The sequence below is a fragment of the Gossypium hirsutum genome, chromosome D10 (genome assembly GCF_007990345.1).
Source record: "Gossypium hirsutum isolate 1008001.06 chromosome D10, Gossypium_hirsutum_v2.1, whole genome shotgun sequence".
Taxonomy (NCBI): Eukaryota; Viridiplantae; Streptophyta; class Magnoliopsida; order Malvales; family Malvaceae; genus Gossypium; species Gossypium hirsutum.
In genome coordinates, this window is record NC_053446.1 from 56,412,860 (window position 1) to 56,434,056 (window position 21,197).

Below are 21,197 nucleotides of genomic sequence, written 5' to 3' on the forward strand. Positions count from 1 at the left end.
TTGGTAGGTAAGTATGTTCATAAGTTAGCAAATTACCGAGTTGTCGTGAATTTATTCGTAACAACATAAACATGAGTTTAATAATTCTAAGTTAAGAAATGTAAATAATCTAGCATAATTATGTCATCTTGATTAAAATCATCTTTTGAAATCGTGCATTGGAACTTTTATTTTATTTTATTTTATTTTTATTTATTTTACTTAGTTAAAATCCTATTTTTTAATCACCTCTTCAAATCAAAATATTTTTCTTCACCAAAGTGTTTTTAATTGCATTCATAAATAATTCTTTTCACAGTTCCTATGGGTTTGATAACTCGACATTTACTTGTCATTTTATTACTTGTTGCGATTGTGTACACTTGCACATTTTCGTCGTTCCAACTGTCTAGCCTCAGTTCAGTTTGCACCAGTCGCTACAGTATTTACAGCCTTATTTTGACCTCGGCCCCTCGGAGGAAACTGGCCCATTCTCTTGTTTTGAGTCCTAGTTTGGGTTGGAGTTTGTTCTTGCCCACCTCGACGAGGACAATCTTTCACTAAATCTTTTGTTGACCCACACCTTGAGCATGCACCCAAAATTTTTCAACACTTGCCTAAGTGATGCTTATTATAGTACGAACAGTTGGAGTCCTTGTAACAACTTGTTTTCTGTGATATCGGAACAGTGGTTTCGAGACCATAATTCTGATGATTAAATTATATTTTATTATTTATTTAGTGTCTACGGGATTTTATTAAGGTCGTATTAAAATTTCATTAAGAAATTTTGATATTTGCATGGTTAATTAAGTGAAAAGGACTAAATCATAAAAAAGGATAAAAGTTGAGTTCTATTAGTTAAAAGGGGTCCAATAGATTTGAAATCTTAAATTAAAGGACTTGAATGGTAAATAAACCATTTAAATGAGATAGTGGATATACATGGCAAGGTTTTGTTCAAATTATGATGATTTTTAAAAGATAAAATGGTAAATGATCAATTAAACTTAAACTGAACAAAACAAAATAAATTCTTCATCTTATCCACCAAATTGAAGGGAGAATAGCCATTTTTAAGGTTTGAAGGTCCGGTTGGTATTCCCTTGTGCATGTAAGTGATTCTGATCCACGTTTTTAATTATTTTTATGTTTTTGAAATAATTTTAACTTAATCTAGCTAGCCCGGGGGTCAATTTATAAGACTGTTAAAGGTTGAAGGTTATTCCATGAATGTTCTTGAATGGTTTTTAATATTAATTGATAGATTATGAATTTTTGTTGAGAAATAAACAAGTTTTGTTAAATGATTTTTGATGAATTGCATTTAAGGATCTATTTGTGAAAATAGTAAAATTTCATGTCAAATTTAGGAAACGATGGTTTAGTTGAGCTGATATGAGTCCCTAAAGAATTCGATTAGCCTATAAGAGGGATTAAAATGATTAGATTTTAAATTACGAGCTTAAGGACTAAATTGTAGAAATTTAAAATGTTAGGGAAAAATGGTAATTTTGTATAAATATGAAATGTGGATTAAATTGAATACTAGAAGTATTTAATTGATTGAAATTACCTATTTAGATCAAGATAAACAACGTACAGACCTAGAACAAGGAAAAGCAAAAGCTTCGGATTAGCTCAATTTAACTTCCACGCCCCTAGTCATCGAGGTAAGTTCGTATGTATGGTTATCGTATTAATGTTGTTTAAATTGAATTTTATTATATTATTTATAATGTGAACGGATTTATGTATAAACATATCAATGCTATGACGGATATCGAGTCCCGATTGAACCTTAGGAATTCTTAGGATACGAATGACATGTCATTAAGGATTTCATGTTTCGAGTGATGGTCTTGAACATCCTACCGATGGTTGAGGTCCTGCATTTGTTGCAGATACTCCACAGCTTGTGTGAGTAGCATCGTGTAGCTTACATTCTGACCCACAGCTTGTGTGAGCAGGCCCATCCCACAACTCATGTGAACAGGCCCATTTCACAGCTCGTGTGAGCAATGATGTAAAGGAAAGGTTACTGTTATATGTAAAGACACACTTTGTGTGAGCTTTCTCGAGTATCCGATGAAATTCTAGATGGTTCACCAGGCAAGAAAAGGGAACAGAAAGGTAAGTATGCAATTATATTGAATCATGATATTATGCAATATTAAGGGTGCAAAATGTTATGTTTATACATGGTGAACACTTATTCTATGGATGATTTCATAAATATATATATATGAACAAGTGAACTAACTTTTAAATTGATGATGTTGTTTAGGATTATGTCAAGCTTATGGTTATGGTTGATTTTATCCTTATGCTTTATACTATGCTAATGAAATGGTAAGTTAAGTTTGGTTTGTACGAGCTTACTAAGCATTCATTGCTTACGTAGTTGTTTTTCCTTTGTTTTATAGATTATCGGAAGCTTGATCAATTTGGAAGCTCATCAGAGATCTATCACACTATCTAGAAGTCTTTTCGGTAGTTTTTGGGCATTTTGGCCAAGGTTTATAACGACATGTATAAGACGTTATGTAATGATAATTTGGATATTTATGTTTTGAAGTTTATATTGATTTGGTAATTTGAAATGTTTTGCCAAAGTATGTCATTTTGGTCATTTTTAAGTGCCATATGACCCCTATTTTGCAAATTTTGCATGTTTTTCTCAAGTTTTCCAAATGGTTTCAAATTGGTCTCGATTTACTTCTAAGATATTTTTAGGGCCTCGAGGGCTTAATTTAGGGACGATATGTATGTACATGATTGGTTTATGATGAAATTATATTATTGAATGATATTAAGATTAATTGTTTCTAATTGTACGGTAATGCTTCGTAACCCTAATCTAGCGACATATACTGGTTAGGGGTGTTACAGTCCTATTTCTAGAATTAGCCAAAGCAACCCTTATCCAGTTTACACTCTCTGGCTTGTTTTATGGGACGAGAGTTTGAACTAGTGGAACTCGAATCTCTCTTAAATGGGACCTGACTTTTCTCCTGTTTCTCACATTCCACCAACTTAATTTCCTATACGATCTTGATCTTCCCCACCATGGACTCAAACACCTGTTCCTGGTGTGGAGAAGCCTGAATTTTGAGGTTGAATTGCAACTCGTTCTCGAACCTTACACATTTATCTTGCTCTGTGGCAACCATACCTTGAGCATAGTGGTTGAGCCTCATATTCTACCACGATTGTATCTCCTTGTTTTAGCTCGATGAACTCAAGCCTGCGAGCCTCCACATACCTAGTACCCACTTACTTTTTTCTAGAAGGCCTCTTGGAAGTATTCCCAGTTTATACGTTTAGCCTGTGTATCTCGTACCACAGACTACCACAAACAATAAGCCTATTCATTAAGCAATGACATAGTGCCCTTCAACATCTGCTCCGAAGTACAATCTAAGTCCTCTAGAATCCTCTCTGTCTACTCCATCCAGTACTCAACCACAGTGGGACTCATTCCAACAACAGCTCTGAACTCATTCCAGCAACGGCTCTGAACATTTCATCCCCATTCGATCGGAGCCTCTCCGTAACAGATCCATGGCTCCCCGATATAGTTTGGGCTCCAGCAAGTAGAACCCTTAGCATTGCTTGTGTTACCACGTTGTCCCTGTTGTCGTAGCCTCCACCATTGGCTGTAGAGTTCTCAACATAATTCTCCTTAGGGATCAGGTTCTCGCCATGAAAGATGATATAAAAGTATGAAAGAAAAAAATGTAATAATAATATTAATTATAAGTTAAAAGAAGAATATTTATGTAATTTCATAATTGAATTGGTGACTTGATTAAAGGTGACACGAACTCAGTAAAGTGCTTAAATATACGTATTAACTTTTAAAATTTATTCAATAATAATGTATATAGCTAGAGTGGTAATAAATTTGAATTTTAATACCATTAAACACATGTTCAACTTTTTGTTTTTTAACTTTTAATTCTTCTATTTAAAAATTATATAAATAGAAAAAGATTGAAGTGTCATGATAATAATATTAATTATAATTTAAAAGAAAATGTATTCCTATAATTTCATAATCGAGTTGCTGATCTGATTAAGGGTGACACCAACTAAGTAAAGTGTTTATATATCTATTAGAAATTCTATTACATGCCTATGCGTGTGGAAACCATATATTTAGAACTTAAAAGTGTATTTAAAAACAACATATAACAAATAATGAAACATATGCTTTGAAACTAATTAATAATAATACATGAAATATGTATAATATTATAATAAAAACTAGATCAAGTAAAAAAATAATTTAAACACATAAATGTTTATTCGATTTTATCTATTCAAACAATTTTAATGTAATAACAATAATAAATTCTTATGTTTAAGTAATCTAAATTGAAAATGGTATTTTTTAAGTACAAATTTGAATAGTTTAAATTAGAATAAAACGTAATTCAAGTTAAATATGAAGTGTAATTCAATATTATTAGACTGTTCTTTTAAAAATATATATTTAGTTTCAATATAATAGAATAAATAATAGTTTAAATCACATAATTCAACATTAATTTAAAATATAATTTAATATTTATCAAAATTTATCTATTCAAAAGTTTAGTTTTAATGTAATAATAAAAACATTTTCCATGTTTAAGGAAGAAATAATATAAAATAATAAAACTTTTCTTCTTTAAATATATGATTTTTTTTTTGAATTAAAAGAAGAGGGAAAAGTCCTAATCGCAACGCGACTAACACGACTCAAACTAAAATCACACTTGGGACAGTAAACCCTTGACCATCAGCCAACACATAGATTTCAGATATTTGAATAATTTAAATTACAATGAAATGTAATTCAAGATGAATATAAAAGTATAATTCAACATTGTGATTTTAATGTATTAATAGTTATCAAATTAAGTATTAAATTTAAATTTAATGTAAAAAATATTAGTTTTAATTTTTGAAATCCACTTCAAAAAAATAATTTTTAACATTTCATATGTAAAATATATTTTTTAATACATAATAAAAAATTAACTAAAGACAAATAAAGATAATTAAAATTAAATTATATATAAACAAACCGAAATTCAACTTCCCAAAAAAATTAAAATGAAATCTAATAAACATATTTAAATGTTCTCAATCTTGATCTTCTTCTTTAATCTATTCTCCTCGTCATCATCCTCTTTCTTGATGTTTTCTTCGATCTATCATCCTTGTCGCCATCTTCAATCAAAATTGGTTCTTGAATTTTAGCACAACATAATTAAACATCAAAGCTTGAATTTTAGTTCCATGATATTTAAAAATTAAAATAGTAAAAAGTGAATAAAAATAAAATATAAATAACTCAAAACAACCTCATGTTTGATTAAATTGATTTTCCATCACATTCTAGTGTCTTTTTAACGTTAGCAAGGGAACCTAATAAATAATACCAGAAAGGATTTTGTTTTCCTAGCTTATTTTAAATTCCACTTGAAAGTGTTAAAATATTTATAAAGCTCAATTTACTTTTACTTGGCATATAACTGTAACACTAGTTAAGTGACAATTAATCTAAAACGATAATCATAAATTAAATATTAAGATGAAATTAATATATAAAAAAATAATTTAGTAATATAATAAAAAATTTCAAAAAAATTTGCTAGCAAAGATATACTAATTATTGCAATAATATTGTTTACCATATATACAACTAGCGTTGTTGAATTAAAGTGGGTTGCACAGAATTCTAAAACAAGAAAAGCCGGTAAATATACTACACATGGAAGAATTGGCAAGTTGCTGTAATAGCTCAGTTGGTTAGAGTGTGTGGCTGTTAACCATAAGGTCGGAGGTTCAAGCCCTCCTTCTAGCGTTTCACATGTACTTTTATGGTTTAATTTGAAACCCAACTCGACCCAATATCAAAACTGACCCAACCCAATGCTAAAGGAAAACAAAAGGGCAATTTACCAATAAAAGCCCTTTTTTTTTAAAAATTACTGAAATGGGCCAATTATTTAATTATTTACCGGAATGGTCTATTTTCCGCAAAATCGCGTCTACGTCAGCGCGATGTCAGGGTACGCGCTAGGAAATCGCGTCCATGTCAGCGTGAGTTGCTAACGTGGAAGCAAATTGCTCCCTCTAGGACGCGATTTGCTGACGTGGAAGCAAATTGCTCCCTCTAGGACGCGATTTGCTGACGTGGGATGAACAGTTTATGTTTTTTAGCTTGGAAAACTTTGAAAAGCCATAACTTTTCGCTCGGTTGTCCGATTGAGACGTTTTTTTTTATTTCGAATAACTTTTCGAGATGTACTCGTTGACAAATAGCCGAAGGCGGTTTGGCGCATTTTTCGTCAAAAAAGATCATTTTTTACCTCTAAATTTTGATTTTTTCGGTTTAAAATTAAATTTTGAAACATTCAAATCATTATTTTCCTTATTTATTTGAAGTAAACACCGGATTTTTTTTACAGAAACTCAATGGACAGCAATCAAACGAATTCTCTTATACTTGAAAAACACTATAAATTATGGCCTATGAATCAATTGCCAATTTTAAACCATTTTTAGCATATATGCAGATGCAGATTGGGCTAGGGACCCAACAAATTGTGCTTCCACCATTGGGTATATTCTTTTCTTTAGGCACACTTCTATTAGTTGATTGCTGGAAAAACAACCAACTATAGTCAGGTCCTCGACTGAAGTTGAATATAGGGTTGCTGCTACTAAAACATTTTGGGTGTTTCATCTTTTGCAAGAACTTCAAGTCCCTTTTTCTCGCACTATTCAATTTTTTTCTAATAATTTGGGCCCACATATTATTGTCAACAACTTGTTATGCATAGAAATATGAAGCACATCGTAACCGATCTTCACTTTATCTAAGATCACATTGACTGGAAAACTTTCAATGTCAATCAACCTTACCCAAACTTGCCTTTGTTCATCAACTTTCCAAGTTAGGTGTTGTTCCACAACCCCCAAACTTGAGGGGGCATATTAATGATAGAGCTTGACCAAGTCTTCCTTTGTTAGTTTTTATCTCTTTTTAAAATTTGAATTTATATTTTTTTTAATTTTATCATCTTTTGTTGTTATTTGAATAACTGATCTTATCTTAGTTAACTTTCTTTTCTTTCTTTTTTTTTTTGATAAAATATCTTAGTTCACTTTCTACATGCAAAAATAGGGCCTATTATCAATTAATTTTTTATTCCTTCCTCTTATCCTTTACAAAACCTTATAATTTCAAGAATTCGTATGTAATTACGGATGAAAACGAGGTTAAAAAGGTTTTAAAATATCATTTGAGGCTCAATTACGTAACTTGTAACCCAAGTATCAATGCACAGGTTGTGGGTATCGATGCATTGGCTAAATTTTAAAAAATCAGCTTTGATGGTTTGAAGTATTGATACTCCAAAGGCTTGTATTGATACTTGAGCACATGTATTAGTGCTAGGGGAACCATGTATTGATGCTTGACATCGAGTATCGATGCTCGGGGTTAGGTATCAGTACTTGCCTCCCCCTTTTTTGAAAGCTTCGCTATTAACTTCGAAAGTATCAACACTTTGAGTCTATGTATTAATACCCAACCTAAGAGATACTGATTCCTAAGCTTGAGTTTCCAATACTTATGCCTGAAAATGCAATTTTCAATTATTAACACATTCCAACACCTTTAGTTACATATACCAAACGTACATAACATGCTATAACACTTAAACCATCAAATTTAACATATTAAAACAAGGAAAAAGCACATTTACAAAGTACCAAGAAACAATTGTTATGCAAAATGACTATTTAAGTAAAATTTGAAACAATATAGCTCAAATTGTAATGACCCAGTTCTGGGCAGTATAAAAAAATGCGATTTCGAAACATCATTTTTTGAACCCGGTTTGTTGCTACCTTGGCGTAATCCTGGCATCATCACTCCTGGCCTGCTCTCTCACCAAACTACTTGAAACATAAATGTAACACTTTTAAGTTCAGGAGAACTTGGTGAGAATTAAAATAGAACATTTTGGTGGATACTTTTATAATATCAAGTGAACATTTGTGCACCAACTACCATTCTTAACTTCTTACTTCTGTTTCGGCGAATACTATCACAATTTCAGGCTAACACTTACTCTCCAACTATCATACTCTTAGCGCATTAGTTCTCTCATAACTTCCTGACTGTCTTAAGTTCTTTCCAGACATTTCATTAATCTCTTCTTTCTCTTAAAACCATGAGAGTTCTTTTCAAAGATATATGCCTTCCAAGCCCACTTCGTACAAACTATCTCTTCACACATACACTTATTTCAGGACGTGTATTCAAAAATACAAATCGTTAGCAGATACTTATGCAAAATTTAATATCACCAATATACTAAATTATTTTCTTGTTTGATACCCTACAAGCTTACACTAATAATGAACTATACAAACCATTTAGATGAATCTACTCAGGATACCAATAACTCAGACTCCTTGTGATTTCAGAAGAAAACATGATACAACTCAAATATGGCGGATACCAAAAACTCAAACTCTAGCTCTATATAACGCAGACAACTCATTTTGATAGATTCTTATGTCTTTAATATCTATGAATACACCCAATTTCAAAACCAAAAGATTACCGTGGCGAATATTATTGTACATACAAATGCTTTAAGACTTATTCGATTATATCACATATTTAATTCAACAAACCAGCTTCGAATGTATCTTAACTCTATCATAGCAATATCTATTATAGAACATTCATAATTTATCTAGAACTTGCCAAAAGAATGAATAATCAACATTCTACCATACAAACTTAGTATAGTACAACACGAGGGCCAAACGAAATATTCCACGAAGGTAACATATAGAATACACCACAAAGGCAACATACAACCTCACATGTTTATTGTCTTGATAGGCTTTTACAAGAGGTACCATGGGTTTCTCCCTTATGGACTTATGCATAAATTCTTGTATCGTGATCTGTCATATTGATATACACATAATCGAAGGCTACATCATGAACATTCATACAATCATATCTTGCTATAGGTCTCAACCACATTGACTTACACACATTCATGTATCGTGATCTACTAGTCCAGTCTTCATCTTACTGGATGCTACACTATAAATGTTTTCATATCATACGATGTCATGGGTCTCAACCTCATGGTTTTACTCTTATTTTCATATCGTGATCTACTAGTCTAGTTAGCTATATAAATGCCCGACCAGAAGCATCACAAAGGGACATTTACTAAACATTTACTTACCCAGATTAGTTTCCATTCCTGACTGATTCATACTTTTTATATCAGACTTAACTGCATACTTATCATCCAACATTGTATTCAAACTGAACCTCATAATATCATCACAATACATACATCATGTTTACTATGCTCAAACATTTACCAATTATTAGTAATATCATGAATTTTATATATACTTCTACTTGAACAGTACACATGCAAGAGTTAGAATAGAGACTCACCTGATAGTCACCCACTGTAGCTCAAAGTTCCGGACCCAGACATTCTTCTCCAACTAGCAACAACAACTACTTAAGAACATAAATCCACTATCACAACCTTTATGCATTCAAATTACTTAACATCTAAACCGTATATAACGCTCATGCATGGTTTCATACTAACAACTTATTGTTCATATACCTCTTATAGACTTACTCTTTAAAAAATCAACATGCAGAGTAGTGATACTTACGCAAATATGGAATGATCACTAATTTACCCAAGAACTTTAGCTTCCAACTTGAGGAAGAAGAAATACAATTAGATTTGAGAAGAAGAAAGAACATAATGTAATATTGTAGAAATAATTCCCTTTTTTAGAAACCTTCTCACTCATATATATATCACCCCATCCCATTTAATGGAACTTAACAAGTGTCATATAGATTCAGAAGTTGTCTTTCTTAATGACCTATAATTTTCGAGAGAAACATAAATGAGAATTCTGCACAAGGGATATTAAATCAGTCAAACTAGTTGATTCCTACCCAGATTACTTTACAACCCAACTAACACCGTACTCAATCAACAAGGCGTACTATACATTTGGCGGTATCTCATACCATGACTATCTTTTTTCTTAGCACCCCATTTTCTCTTTAAATAGTAGAATAGTCTGAATTAGAATCTTCTCTTACTTAAACGAAAATTACAATACACAGTTCTTATTCGCTAAAAGAAACAATTAGGCAGATTACACTTCGCCAAAAAAAATTATTTCACTAGAACACGCCTAAATCTTGGATCCGCCGGACTTGGGGTGTGACAAAAAAATCTCAATTAACCGTATGTCATACTATATTACATGGGCTAGGACGCTTTGAAATGAGGAAATATTGACAGATTCTCTACAAACACTGGTGGTTTATCCACAAGTTTTACTGGTAGCTTTTATCTGCAAACCCTTTGTGTATTCACAACTACTGGTAGCATATTAACCTACAAACAATTGTGGTTTATCCACAATATTTAATGGCAGCTTTTATCTGTAAACCCATTGTGTATTCACAATTACTAGTAGCGTATTAACCTACAACACTTGTGGTTCATCCACAAGCAGGAGTGTCCGGGATATAAGAGTTCTGGGGAAACTCTTACAGTAGAATGTAGTGGTGGGATAGGACTTTTCTTTACTGTTAAATTGAATTGAATTACATTGGCACACATAAGCATGCTCGAATGTTTTGTCAATTACTACTATACTATATGATTGTTACTATATTGAATATTGTTGTTATATGCTTGGTTCCTTCATTTGCACTGATTTTCTTGTGATGGAACTCACACTGAGTGTTATAGGTCGCTCCCCATTTAATTTTCATCCTTACAGATAACCTACCAAGTTAATATGCGAAGTATGAGAAAGAGGGACTTGAAGTTCTTGCAAAAGATAAAACACCTAAAGTGTGCCCAAAGAAGAGAATATATCCAATGGTGGAAACACGATCTGTTGGGTCCCTATCCAAATCCGCATTTGCATATATGCTAAGAATGTTTTAATATTGGCAATTAATTCATAGGCCATAATTTACAGTGTTTTTCAAGTATCAAAGGATTCATTTGATTGCTTTCCAGTGAGTTTCTATAAGAGAGTGCATAAACTGAGAAAACTTTAATTGCTGCGATGAGGCAATTGGAGAGAGCACACATTTACCATCTTGCATATTTGTTTCAGTAACAACTTAAGTATATACTTGGGTTGGGTTAAGAACAAACTATTACTTGTCTGAAGAACTTTAATTCCAAAAAAAGAGAAAGACTTACCCATAGTCGGGTGCCAATTAACTTTTTTTCAAGACAATAATAACTCAACTAGAAATATAGATTATCTTTTAAATCAAAAAATAACTTTTAAAATAAATTTGTAATTTTTAAAAATATATAATATTAAAATAAGAACAGATGATTCACAGTAGCATGGGTGGTAATTGATTATGTTACTAATTTTGGAAAAATAATAAATTTGTTAATTTTCGTAAATTCCGATGTATGTAAAATATTGTTAATGTTTTGTTTTCCTTTAGTATTGGGTTGGGTCAGTTTTGATATTGGATCGAGTTGGGTTTCAAATTAAACCATAAAAATATGTGAGAAACGCTAGAAGGAGGGCTTGAACCTCCGACCTTGTGGTTAACAGCCACACGCTCTAACCAACTGAGCTATTCCAGCAACTTGCTGTGTTTTCCATGGGTATCCTATTTATTGGGCCTTCTTGTTTTATAATTCCGTGCAACCCACTTTAATTCAACAACGCCGGTTAAAGACCATATAAGTTTAAACAATATTATTGCAATAATTAGTATATATTTGCTAGCAAATTTTTTGAAAATTTTTTATTATATTACTTAATTATTTTTTTTATATATTAATTTCATCTTAATATTTAATTTACAATTATCATTTTAGATTAATTGTCACTTAACTAGTGTTACAGTTATATGCCAATTAAAAGTAAATTGAGTTTTATAAATATTGTAACACTTTGAAATGGAATTTAAAAAAAGCTAGGAAAACAAAATTATTTTTGGAATTATTTATTAGATTCCATTGTTAACGTTAATAAGGCACTAGTATGTGATGGAAAATCAATTTATTCGAACATGAGGTTGTTTTGTGATATTTATATTTTATTTTTATTCACTTTTTACTATTTAAATTTTTAATTATCATGGAACTAAAATTCAAGCTTTGATGTTTAATTATGTTGTGCTAAAGTTCAAGAACTAATTTTGATTGAAGATGGTGACAAGGATGATAGATTGAAGAAGAAGATCAAGAAAGAGGATGATGCCGAGGAGGACAAATTGAAGCAGAAGATCAAGATTGAGAACATTTAAATATGTTTATTAGATTTCATTTTAATTTTTTTAGGAAGTTGAATTTGGGTTTGTTTACATATAATTTAATTTTAATTACTTTTATTTGTCTTTGATTTACAACATATTGTTTTTATAATACAATTAAATGATTTAATTTGAATAATTATTTCACTTACAAAAAGAAATTACTATAAAATTTTTAAAAATTATTATGACAACCTCATCCCAATTAAATAAAATCGATTTTCAACATGAATTATGAAGTTTAATTGTAATTGATTCAATTTTATTTTACCTTTGAATTAAATTTTTTTATTCTGAATTAAAAAATATATTTTAAATATAAAATTTTAAAATTTAGTTTTTTAAGTGAATTTCAAAAATTAAAACTAATGTTTTTACATTAAATTTAAATTTAAATTTAATTTAATAACTGTTAATATATTAAAATAAGGGTTTGATTACAAGAAATTCAAAAAATCTAATGAAGTTTTTTGAGAACTACATATAAAGTTGTTTTTTTGATAAATTAAATCTAACTAAATTCATGCTATTTTTATTTAAATGAATATAGATATATTCTTTGATTATGATTTTAATAAGAAAATATTGTATTTCTTGATATGGAAATGAAGACTAATTTCTAAATAATTGTGATGCTAAGGACTAATTTCTAAATAGTGTAAACTTTGAATTGTTTTCATTTGCTTGTGTGAATACAATAGATTCAATTGTATTAAAAGTTCATGTAGACAAGATGAGAACTAGTAGGACATAAATAGCATGCAATTAGGAAACTTTATGCGCACAAATGAAAGTTGCACTTTGGTGCAAATAAAAGTGACACTTCGATGCAATACAGTGATTGTTCCGTATATCCTATATGTTCTATTGAGTCTACAGTTGAGCTATATAAATATTAATGGTAACTATTTTATTAAAGAGATTGAAAGTGAACTATGAATTGATTGCTTGAAAATTGATGCTCTTGTTGAAAAAAAACCCTTAACTTTGCTTAAAACATTTTCATTTAGATCATGTCGTTATCTTTCATTAATCCTAAAATAGTGATTTTTATTCACTCGTTAGTTTTAAAAATATTATACGTTGCGAAAGCTTTTTAAAACAGTTTGTGTCCTTGTGAATATTTTGCTAAAATACATGCATTTCTTTTAAAAACTCATGTTTTATCTACCTCTAGCAGATATAAAACATAAAGCAGTATAAAACCCAAATTTTAAGCAAAAACTCATAGCGGACATTATTATAGAAAAAGACCCCAAATAAAGCTTTTAAAAAATAAACATAATTAAATACGAAACAGTAAAAAGGAGTCGTGTGGCCATTGCTGAGTCCTCCGCCGCTCCGATCCACCTAAGTCTAGGGATTACCTGAATAGATGAATCAGAAGGGTGAGTTTACGAAAACTCAGTGTGTAATCCCCACATAAACAAGCAGACAGTGTGCAATCATAGTCTGGGCCTAAGCTCATTTCAGTAACAGTTTCTGTTTCAGTTAGGGCCTTAGCTCATTACAATACAGAAGTAGTTATGCATTTGGGCCTTGGCCCATTACAGTATCAATACTCAGTATAGTAATAGATATGCAGTATCAAATCCTACCCAGCCAGCCTCTACACTCCAACTCCGTCTAACCCTACACTCCATGTGGGGATATAATCAACCCACCCATCCCTACACTCCAAAAAGTACCGAATGCGGCACTAGACAGTAGTTTGTAGCTGAGCTGCCAGTAATGTATGCTCGAGGCCTTTCAGTACACTTCCTCCGAACAATATAACTCTACCCCAATGCAATGCAATATATATATATTTGACATGCTAAAACATAATATTATGCATAAAATCAGGGCATACAATATCAAATCGGTGAGACATCATCATGCTTAATAACATGCATAATCGTATCAGTCATACAGTAATTTTAGTCAATTAGGGGTCTAGGTAAGCTTACTGGCCCTACAGTAGATCCACAGTCAACTCAGGTGACCTGTGCAACCTTAGCAGTCAAACAGTGAAAATGGGCCCACACGCCTGTGTGGCCCACATGGCCCAAAATATCCTTGGCCGTGTGGATCTCACGGCTCGGCCCAGCCCAATATTCCCACACACTCGTGTGGGCCCACGCGCCTGTGTGACCCACACGGCCCAATTCGTCCTGGCACATGAATCGCACATGGCTAGCCTCATCGATCATACGCCCATGTTCGATCACACGGGCAGCCGCACACCCATGTGACGTCAACATTCACTTGTTTTGGCTTTTTGCCGAATTCTAATTTTGGAGTTGTGTTTACATACCTGGTTTCCATTCACCAAGAAGGAAAACCCCGAGCCTTTGAAACCTGCATTTGACCAAACAATCACCAATTAATCACTTATACCCTTACTCAATCAAAAACACATGAGTTGACCAAGCGTTAACTAGCAACAATGTTACCTTCAATGGAGTAAAGAGGGAGGTTTCGTCCACTTAATCGCCAATTAACGATCCTCCACCCCTCAAAAAACTCCTAGGCACGAACCAAAATCAGATAAGCATTGATTCATTAGGCAACAAGATAGCAATATACTATCTACCCTTACCAACAACGCGAGAAGAGTACCAACTACGAAGTGCAAGAACTTATCAACAAGTAGAGATTGATAACCAGAAAGACATCACAGGAAAAGTAGTCAACTGCAAGGGAAAGAAAAGAATCGACAAAAAGAAATGAAAGGAAAGGATGAAAAGAGCGGGAAGATTTGACCAAGGGAAGAGGGCAACGTTTGCTTACCTTTTTCCGAAGAGTAAATATTTTGGAAAGCCAAAAGAGAGAGACCACAAGAATGATAGTTCGGCAGAAAGCAATAAGAATAGAATCAGCACAATGAGGGTAGAAAAGGAAATCGACAAGGAAGGGAAACTAGCAGAAGTTTCAGCAGAGAACTTTTAGAAACCAAAAAGAAAATTTCGGTAATGGGGAAACAAAACAACAGAGGGCAAATTGTCAGAAATGAAAGAGTGAGGGGAAAGCCGAACTTGCAACTACAATTTGAGTGCTCTCAAACTCCTCACTCCTTAATTTCCTTACCATATCCCTTAATCCTCTCCCCAAAACCATCCACCCCTCCCTCAACCACCTAATTCAAATTCCACTCAAACTCTTCACTATTTCGGCTAAAATAGAACACCCACACAACACAAGCAACAAAATAAAACACTCCCCTACACACACCACTTTGCCACTCCACTTATCCACTAGACCAGCAGGCCCATTCTGACATATTTCACCAACATTTATTTATAAGCCTACTGATTAGAGATAGGGGTTTATTCGTTTAAGAACAAAAATTTGTCCAAACTAAGGCTTGAACTTAGAACCTCCTAAACACTCCCAGAACACTTAACCACTAAAGCAGATAGATATTTGTGTCACAAACATACAAAAATAAATATATAAGGGATTTTTGAAGCTTACATATTTAATGGTTAAAATGTTAAAGTAAAGTTTAATTATTGTTATACTTACTAAGTTGTCACAAGCTTAATGAGTTATTTTTCCAACGCGTAGGTAAAGGCTAGACTTGAAACTCTAGGATGAATATTAACCTCTACTCATCTGATCACATCCCAAGCTTGGAAGAAAGTACGGTTTGTCATTTTTGTAATAGTTATGACCAGTGGTGAATCTGGGGGGATGGTAGTGGCCCCGGCCCCCCCTAAAATTATAAAAATAAATATTTATTATTTAGCCCCTTAATATTTGAAAATTTTGGCCCCCTTAAATTGTTGTTTGGCCCACATTTCCAACTTTGAACATTAAAAAAAATCTTTCTTTTTTTCTTTTTTATTTTTTTCCATATAATATATTTTAACTTTTTAACTTTAATTATTTATATAATATATTACAACTTTATTTTTTTAGATGATAGTTGTTCACTTTTTAATATAACATTAAATGTGAATTTAGGTTAAAATTCAATTTGTTAACTAGTGAAAAAGAAGTCTATTTTCCTATTGCTATTAGCAACTACTGTTATCAACGTTTGTCCTTCAAACGCGGCATCGAGTTCATCTTCTTCTAAGGTTATATTTTTCATTTTTTTACAATTTTACAATTGTTTTTATTATATTTTAAAGTTTATAGTTTAATTTTATTTTATAGTTATTAATTTTTTTATCTTTTAAGATATTGTAGTTATGAAGTCAAAAACAATTGATTCGTTTTTTAAAAAGAAAAGTACAGAGACAACACAATCACCTTCAGAAGCGTCACAGATTGAGGTACCACTTTCATCGTTTGCTCCTTTAGGGTACGTTTGGTTTGCTGTAATGGAATAGAGGCGTAATAGTAATTCAATTGTTTGGTTGAATGGAATGGAATAGAGGCGTAATAGTATTCTTGTGTTTGGTTGAATGGAATGATGTTGTAATAGCATAAGGAAAAAAAATAAAATGACTAGAATACCCCTTAGCAAAATTTTTTTTGGGTAGATGATTATTGTTATTGTTATTAAATTTTAATAAGATTATTAATATAAATAATAAATAATTTAATCATATTTTAACATAATTATTATTAAATATAATTTAATAAAAATATATAATTTTATAAATTTCTTAATATGAAATATTCTTATATGAATTTACTAAAATCATAATATATAATAGTATAAAATATAATTTAAAATAATTATTATTAAATATAATTTAATAAAAATATATAATTTAATAAAATTCTTAATATTAAATATTCTTAAATGAATTTGCTAAAATCATAATATATAATACTATAAAATATAATCTAAAATAATTATTATTAAATATAATTTAATAAAAATATATAATTTAATAAAATTCTTAATATTAAATATTCTTAAATGAATTTGCTAAAATCATAATATATAATACTATAAAATATAATCTAAAATAATTATTATTAAATATAATTTAATAAAAATATATAATTTAATAAAATTCTTAATATAATTATTCTTATATGAATTTACTAAAATCATAATATATATAATACTATAAAAATAATATATAATCTACTTTATAATGTATAATACTATAAAAAACTTGAAATTCATTTCTTTATCAATCACCCAAAAAAGAAAAGAAAAGAATGTGTTTTTGTGGATTTGATTAATTGATGACTTAATAATGATTATTAAAAAAAACTCATTTGATTAATATAGTGAGTTAAATATCTTCCTTTTTTTTAAAAAAAACATGATTTGTTTGCATCATTTTACATCTTTTTTTTTGTTTCGTTTGTTGAGATAATTTTTGTAGTGTTAATTATAATTGAACAGAATTAAAAAATAAATTCCATCAAACCTGTGAGCCATTCAAACTCCATCAAATTCTATCAGTACAAGACTCTTGGAATTCTACAATAACAAACACAATGGTACTATTTATTTTGTTACAAGAAAATTGAACAGAAAAGATCTCTGCTTAGAAATGAAAATAATTTAGATGTAGATATTCAAACTCCAAATCTACTTGATAACACATAGTACATACTGAAAAAAAAAATCAAGGACTAACTGATCTTTAGCAAGAAGCTCTAGGTAAAGCACATTCTACATTATTGAATTTGTTCCGACAGCAATACCGGTATATTGAGACATAGATCCATCATCCGTTTGAGCAAAGATTTTACAATCTGAACTGCACCTTATATTTACAGAGCTTTATGTATAGAGAAGCTACTAATTCAAAGTTCATTCGATGCTTACTCCCAGTCAGCATCAAAGAAACTAGCATCTTTCATCTCTGAGTAGTACACATTCTCTAAACGCATGTCTTCCTCCTGCATTCATTAAAAGATATTTTGGCCACGCTTACATGTTATAAATCTGAGCTAAAAATCAATTAAACAGATGCATTTTTTACTATCAATATGAAAGTAAATTATTACCTCAAAAAAATCTGCTAGAAAAGTAATATACAGAAGAGGAAGGCAAAAGGCATGGTAGCAAACGATTGTGGCGCTGTACAACCTGTAAATGTGTTTTGTACACCTCTTTAGAAAACCGTTTAAAAAGGAACATAATATAATAATATAAATAATATTTGGATTATAAATTGGCAACAAGCTTGTATTTACCAAAACCCAAAGCTAGCTCCATTTCCAGTTAGTGCACAAGCAAACAGTTCTAGTGCATTCAAGATGAACATGAAGGCAACAAATTTGTAGAATGCAGGTCTTGCTGCAGAAGGACAAAGAAGCAACATATTTTTCTATGATTAAGCAACTTGCAAAAAATGTAAGTAACTTAGATGAACATACTAGGTTACCTTTCTCTCCACTTGGAATGGTACATAAACAGTATGGAGCCATAAATAGCAGTCAGCACTAGCCTGTGAACAACCCACAGACCCCATTTTATCTGACGTGGATGTTCGGAGTTGTCAATGAACAAGGGCACACCGAATCCAAATAGGTAAATAGCCTAAAGGAGGGAAAACATACATTGAAATATTAATATCATAATATATAAAGCATCAACAGAGAAATGTTAAAAGAATTCACTACAAGAAAAATACTAAAGGGAACAACATCGTGTGTTTTCCATATTAGAAAATGAAAACAATTAAAAAACAAGTATGCATGATCATACTTCAAATTTGAGATTTCTTAAGAAGTTAAAGTAGATCAATGATCTAACTATAGGCCGCAAGAATGGTGACTCTGCTATTAATAGTAAAGTGTGCAGGAAGGAAGAACCTGTAATGTTATTCCACCACCATCTGATTCACCAGCAATAGATATGCAACTTCCAAGAAAGGTGAAATATTTAAGAATAAAATAAATACCTTGAGAAGTAAGTCCAAACCAACAAAAAGCCCTGAAATAACAAATGTCCATGTCAAAGCTTGCAACCCACTAGCATGATTTCCTTGCAGTAGAAATGCCAACAAGCTAACTTCCAGGAATAGCATCCCAGAAGTTGTGAACAATGATAAGATATTCCATGCCATTTCCTTTCCAAGAGTGCATTCCCAGGCCTGCATGGAGAAATAAAGTTACTGTCAACTAGAATTATGATCTTCAGGGTTCAATCATATTTCATTAATCTTGATGGCTATGATTTTCCTAAAAACATATAGTTTACTAACCTAACTCATTCATACTATCAAAGAATAAGATGCCCAGCTGCTTAACAGAAATCATTTTCAAATAAGCCATGTTAAGTAGAAAACACTATTTGGTAGCGATCATTAAGATACAATTCATACGTGAAAGGATAAAGTAAACATATTTTCTCTCACTTAAGAAAAAGGGAAAATTGACCATTCATGATAGTAAATGAGTTAGATGTTAGCTCATGCCACACTAAAAAAGACACAGCTATCGAACACAAGCTCAAGAAAGAAGGCTTTTACTATACATATTTCCATTCTATTGATTTATATTATTCATTATTGGCTTCTCTGCATTGTTCTTAGATACAACATCAAAGGAGCATCACCTAAAAAACTCATACTAGATAGCTTTCCTGTCCAATAATCTTGTTCTTAAGTTTACAATGCGAAAAAATTGCCGAACAACTTTTGCACCTTGTCTAATGAGACCAAGACACCCAAGTTACATTCCACTAATTTAAGTAGCATTACTTATTGCGTTGTCCCAGACTCACAGAAGCAAGAACAAAAAGAGTATTTTGGATATCAACTAAACAAATTTGTGAAGAATTAAAACAAGAAAGTACATTGTTATTTGGATGCAAAATGCCTGACTTATAAGTTGACTAATTAGATTTTGTCTATAACTAATGTCAAATTTTAGCAATTTCTTCATTTAATCAATTATTAATTTTACTTTTCAATATCAGCTAGTCTTTTACAGTAATTTCCATTGCAATTTGCTTTACAATAAAAATAAAAAGCAACCATGTCAAGGAAACAACCATAGTCTAAAAGATCCAATAATCAAATTCAAGAAAAACACCAACTCATTAAAATTAATTAGAGGGGAAAAAACCCACAAACCTGAACGAAACACCAAACAAGGTTGAGCAAGCTAACGAGCCAAAGGCAACCGTAATAAGAAATCATGATATAAGACCTTCCATGAGAGAGATTTTGAAAGGTTTTTTTAGCTTGAAAACCCAGAAACAGAACAAAGAGAAGACAAGGGAAAATTATAACCCAAACGTTAAAGAAGAAAAATCATAAAGAAGAAAAAAATAAAAATTACCTGAAATATCTAGGTCTCCTCTGCAATCAATGGAAAAAAAGGGAAACGTAGAGATGGTTGGAAAGAAAGTTACAGAAGTAGAAGATGAAGCTGAGGGCAAAAATTGAAAAATGAGAAAAAAAAAATCAGAACAGAGGGAAGGAATAGCTAAAGGCTGCTTTTGGAAGGGAATAGAAATCGGCCATTAAGCAGCCAATTTTGGGAATACACAAGTAATGTAATAAGCCCGTAATAGGGTATTACACCCAACCAAACAGATGATTAGGTGGGGTCCACGGAATAGGGTTGTAATGGCATAGCCATTACACCTAACCAAACATGCTGTTAAACTCTGATGCTCGTCATTCTAAAATTTCTAGAGTTGAAGATGAGGCACTTGATTTGTCTAACTTAGAACGTGAACCTAGTTTACGTAAGCAAATATATGAGTATCCGGTTAATATGTGTGATAAAATTCGAAGAGCTTATATTAAGGTTACACCATATCAACCTATTCTTTGAGAATATCCTCCTTCCAATTCAAAAAAGCATCATTGTTATTTTCAACCATCACGGTTTAAACAATTTTCCTGGTTAAAATATTCACCTTCTAAAGATGCATTATTTAGTTTGCCTTGTTTTCTTTTTAATATAAATCCAAGTAGTC

At 31.3% G+C, this 21,197-nt stretch overlaps 1 non-coding gene and 1 pseudogene across 1 annotated transcript; both read right to left on the reverse strand.

The window, feature by feature from the left end:
• Nucleotides 1-11,613: 11,613 nt before the first annotated feature.
• Nucleotides 11,614-11,687, reverse strand: TRNAN-GUU (transfer RNA asparagine (anticodon GUU)). The gene has a single exon. It is a non-coding gene; the product is annotated as a tRNA-Asn (tRNA).
• A 6,118-nt stretch (nt 11,688-17,805) lies between these two features.
• Nucleotides 17,806-20,735, reverse strand: LOC107947766 (protein CANDIDATE G-PROTEIN COUPLED RECEPTOR 2-like; annotated as a pseudogene).
• Nucleotides 20,736-21,197: the final 462 nt, after the last annotated feature.